Source organism: Echinops telfairi, unplaced genomic scaffold, assembly GCF_000313985.2.
Source record: "Echinops telfairi isolate 266 unplaced genomic scaffold, ASM31398v2 ScPeMD7_70;HRSCAF=299, whole genome shotgun sequence".
Lineage (NCBI taxonomy): Eukaryota > Metazoa > Chordata > Mammalia > Afrosoricida > Tenrecidae > Echinops > Echinops telfairi.
Genome location: NW_022103968.1, coordinates 62398797 through 62404530, shown reverse-complemented (window position 1 = coordinate 62404530; position 5734 = coordinate 62398797).

The following is a 5734-nucleotide window of genomic DNA, read 5'->3' as shown; positions in this document are numbered from 1 at the left end:
CCAGCTTGCTGACTCGCACCGGCCCTCCCAAAGCATCAGTGTGTTAGTGCACAACCAGGACCACACGTTCCCGACGGACCCAGACATACGTCCACCACCCTGGACAGCTTGCCCCGGGCCTGTGGCAGGAGGACAAAGTAGCAGCAAGGACAGAACACAGAAGGAAGGTGAGTCTCACATAAGCAACCACAGCTTTTAATAGCTATTAGATAGCTGGGTGAGTGGATGGGTGGATGAGTAGGTGGATGGGTGGATGGATGGATAGATGGACAAGTAGGTGGGTAGGTGGGTGGATGGATGAATGAGTAAATGGGTGGGTGGGTTAGGTGGGTGAGTGGGTGGATGGATGGATGGATGGATGGATGGATGGATGGACGGATGGGTGGATGGATGGATGGAATGGTTGGATGGATGGGTGGGTAGATGGGATGGTTGGATAGATGAGTGGGTGGATGGATGGATGGATGGATGGATGGATGGATGGATGGATGGAATGGTTGGGTGGATGGGTGGGTGGATGCTGCACCTACCAAGAAGCACAGAGTTCATTACCTCCTGGAGTAACTGTCCTATATTTGGGAGGTTCTACTCATGAGACCTCACGTTACACAGAAGCCTCCTTACTCATTAATTAGATCCAGCTTCGAAATGGCTGAGGGGGTCTAAATATCTCAGTCATCAGTCCCACCTTTGATCTAGTTGGGAAGAAGGATCATCGGGCTGGTTTCCGGTTTAGACTGCCTCTTCCCCTCACTCTCTACTGTAAGAATAAATGAAAAATGGAACCTTCCTAGAGGGTGTGCCTGAAAAGGACAGAAAAGGCACGACCCAGGCACAACATATGCCTCCTAAGATGTAAGGGGAAACGCTCAAAACATTATCAGCAAAACCAGGCACATGTCAGAGAGGACCTACTGAGAAAGCAGATTATTAAGCAACGGAATGCGGCGACAGAACGTCTCTCTCTGCTTGCGGTGATGACTCTGGCTTTGGCCTGCACTTCGTGGTCGTGGAGTTTCCAGGGCCAAGAGGCACAGTAGCAGCATTCCTCCCTGCAGGACTGGCTCTTGGAGAGCAGCCAAAGACTAACATCCAGCCCCAGCCACACGCAAATGATTATCGCCACACCGCACAGAGAGATCATCATAGGAGCCCTAACTTTGGACCAAGACAGACCCCTTTGTTCCTCTTGAATTCTCTTCATTCGAGCTCATTTTCTTTCATTTTCAGTAGCACCCATGTTTCATTCCCAAAAACAAACTTGTCCATGGACCATTTTCCTTTGCACCTTTCTGGAATGATCCCAGATTTTTTTTTTTTCAATCGTGGGCTCTTACAGCTCTTATAACAATCTGCACATCAATTGCATCCAGCATATTTGAAACATATGTTGCCATCATCATTCTCTAAACATTTACTTTCTATTTGAGCCCTTGGTAGCAGCTCCTCTGATCCCAGTTCTCACAGTGTTACAGAACAGTAGCTACTTGCAGGCATTCCACAAGAGCACACAGCTTCGGAGAAGGCGTGGAGCCTAAATTCCACGCTTGAGTTAGTACTAAGCCAAAAGCATGACTGTAACGCAGGTAAAAGAAGAGGGTGGAATTTGTTGGCAAGGCCCATTTCGTTGCAGTTCGAGTGGCACAAATGATGTGCACTGAACCATCTGACCTCGAGGCCCTGCAGGGAGAGGCCGTCTGCTTCCATGGAGATGACAGCCAACAAACTCCGTGGAGCAGCTCCGCACTGTAACCATGACGTGAGGGCAATGTGATGGCCCAAGACAACGACCACCAAGAACTGCAAAGAAAAAATATATTTAAGTTGGAAAAATAAGAGAGGAAAAAGAGAGACCCTTGCTGTGGTGTTACATTATCTCCTGTCAACTTGACGGTCTAAGAGTGAAGGGGGTGGGGTTTAGCCTCTCAGTCAGCTCACAGCCTGATGATGCCTCCTTGTGGGCATGGCCTTCTCAGAAAGAGGATCCTGGACAACAAAACTTACTGGTTAAAATCCTGGGCTTGCCATCATTTTCCCGTTATAAGATGGAATTAATTATGATATCCCCATCATGTAGACCAGATGAGTTAATAGAAGTAGATCCTTTAAAACAGTATTAGTAAGCACTAAATCTCATACACTTGTTATTTGCTTTTTGAATAGGTTTGGAGTTTCTGCTCACACATTGGAAGTACTGTCTTTTGCTTTTCGGGGGCTGTGAGATTCAGTCAGACTGCTGTTATCAGACCTCATTACCCCCAATTCCCCCAAAGCAATGATTCAATAAAGTGATTTGATTGCAAAAAAAAAAAGAGGATCCTGATCCTGGAAACTTCCTTTCTCTCTCTCTGCTTTTCACCTTCCATTTGACAAGCCACGAGTCACGCTGAGGCCTGCCCAGAGCCCTGTGATGCTTCCACCACCACTGGATCCACAAGCTTTGCACCCACTGACCTGTGATCTTCCTGCATTCTGCATCATTGCATGTGGCTGCATGAGTCTGAAGAGGGATTTATGGACCACTATTAGACTTATGGACTTGATCTAGACTGGGCTGGGATGGTTGCTTGATATATAATTACTTTTTAATATAAAGCTTTCTCTTATACACATGCATGTCTCTGGATGTGTTTTGCAAGTCAACCCAGCCAACACACTTGGGAATTTACGAATCCAGATGCACAATGCAAGAGTTATTTTTGTCTTTAGGTTGGGTTTTCCTTGGGCAATGAGTGAGACCACACTCTACATGGTTGGACTTTATCCGTGACTGCAGTTGATAAAGTATCATTTTTATACCATATTAAGTCATTTCACTTGAAGCACCATTTTACTCTACACCTAAGGGTCACCATGAGTTGAATTGGAAAGCCAATGGTTTGCATTTGGTTTTCCAGCTCCGTGGGTCTAAATTCAGATTCTACAAACTGTCAAGTCCCCTGACATTCGCTGGGCATGGCCAATGGACTCAGTCATGCCATCTTGACCTCATCAAACAGAGGAAGCATGCCCCATGGCGTGCCATCTTCTGCAAGGCCCAGTTTCCTTTTTCTTTGTCTTTCCCTTCCCAAGGGCCTAGATACTCAACCCAGTCAGCCAGACCCAGAACAGCTGCTGTTGTTTTGCATTATAATCAGAAATTGTTTACTGTGGAGTCCCAACTGTACATCTGGACCCAACCATCAATTTCCTCAACAGCTGGTTCCTGGTTTCTTCTTAAAAGGGCAGTGACGTCTGTTTGCTGGCAGGACGTCCACCCTCCTTGGGAGACTCAGCCCTCGTGAGATGAGGCCAATCTGGAGGAAAATATTGTTGCTTGCCTTTCCTCTTCATCCATCGAAATCATTGGCCTTTGAGAGTCTGTGCCCAAAGTCCTTCCACCAGCAGGAGGTAGTAATTAAGCGAGAACCTCGTTGGTGCTCACCCCTATCCCTCCCATATATTAAGAGGGTTCTAGAAGTCATGTGATTTCATTTTATGAAGCTTTGTTCCAAGTCAGAGTCAGTAAGAGCTTCTTCTTCCTTTCCCAGCCCCTCTGCGTCTCCAATTCTCTCACAAATACCAGAAGGAATACTAATAAATAATACTGAGTGCTTAATTAAAAAACTCATGGCTGCCATCATGTTGATTTCACCTCATGGTGACCCTATAATGGTGTTTCCAAGACTGGAACTCTTTATGGAAGCAGACAGTTCAGCTCTCTCCCTTAGAACGACTACTGGGTTTGAACCAGCGGTCTTTTGGCTGGCAGCCCAATTCCTAGCCCACAGCCCCAATGGGGATCTGTATTCAGACTACATGCAGTCACTCATTTCATCTTCCCAGGAGCCCCTGCGATGAGCCACTGGGGTGGCTAGGTTGGTGACGTCATCTGCCACTGCCCACTCTCACCTCCTCCCATGAGTCCTTAGTAATGTATGGTATCAGTTTTAATTGTAGAATCACATGTGATAGAGTCCTAAATTACTTAAATGCAATATCATAATGTAATGCTTAGATTATATGAATACTAACAACATGATTGCTTTGTAAAATCTTTCAATATTAGAACATTAGTTACAACATTATTAGTATCTGAGTAGAAGCCTTTTTTATGTTTTTAAGTTTTATGGCTTATAATTCACTTATCATATAATTCAATAGTTTACTCATATTAAGAAGAGTTGTACAATCACCACCACAATGTTTTAGAACATTTTCTTCTTTCTTGTGCTCATCATTATTAGCTCCCCATTTCCCCCCAACCTCCCCTGCTGTACCCCCAAGGAACCATTAATTCAGTTACTGTCTCTATAGATTTACCTATCCTGGATCTCAAAGAGAGAAAAACATACAAAAAGAACAGTAACAAAAGGAAACCCAACAACAGTAGCAAAGTAAAACAGAGAAAAACTTCAATAGAAAATATTAAAAACCATAACAAATTTTAAATGGATCAAAGGGGAGATCAAATGATAAGATGTTAAACTTTAACCTAACTGCATCTACAATAACCCACTTTCCAGTGCACCCTGAATGACTGCAAGGCTGTTCATATCCCTGGTCTATGGTCAGAGGGGATTCACCGGGGGCTTCACCCATCTGTATTTCCCCTTCACTTTTTTTTTTTTAACCAAAAAAACTTTAAAATGTTTCAAAAGGAAGATCAAATTATTACATTTTAACCTAACTCCATCTACCATAATCAACTTTACAGTGCGCTATTCCTACCCCTCAACCATGGTCAGAGGGGGATTCACCACGTGTGGACCCGGCACGTGGGTCTGGGCTTCCATGTCATCTAGAGCCTTCTGCAAACCAGGTGTTCACAATCTGAGATCTGACACAACTCCTTCTAGATTTGGATTACACAGGCTGGTGTGCTTCTTCCATGTGAGTTTAGTCTCGCTTAGATGGCTGCTTATTCTAAGACACACCTTTAAGATTCCAGACACTATTCTTTCTGATAGCCGGGCACCATCTAGTTTCTTCACCACACTTTGCTATAGCAGCCTTATCTTCAGTGGTCGCTTCATGAGGGCCAGCATCAAGCAGAATCATGTCATAAGAATGAGTTCTTCTTTGATTGGGGATAGAATTAAGTGCAAGCCCAAAAGGAATGGAAGCCCTTTAAACTTTACCTCCCTTCTTTTAAATTATTACCTCATTATCCAAAACAAAACAAAAACCCCATTATTGATAAGGTTCACAAATGCCACTTACCACAATATTGTAGCTAAAACACCACCAGGAAACCTGGCAAAATCAACAATTATAGAAATGCCTGTAGCAATGAAAACACAACAGTGGGTGCTTACAATAAACTAAGACAATAGTCACGTGACTGGAAGCATCCTGGTAACTGGGTAATACTGACAGCTCCGACCGGAGCTCTTTGAAGGTTCCAGAGTAAATGAGGACAGAGTTTTGAGCTTGGTAGGTAGAGTGATACGTGTAAACTGGGCTTACAACAAATGCTTTGTCCTTCATAACTAGTATAGGGACGTTTTTCTAAACAATGATAACTGTCTGCTGAAACAGTGCACAAAAACTGACAGGTAATTATTTTGGTGTCAGCCCCCAGGGCCAGTCAGCACCGCCTGCACCACCACCACCCAACGCCCCTCTCCTGACCCATTTACCCGTATCTTCATGTTAGAAATAAGGCGTCTCACAGGGGTGGGTGCCTTCCCTCACACTTGCTCTGCACCCTCTCCATTAAAAACCCCTTGGAGGAGATGAGCCAGTCAGGGTG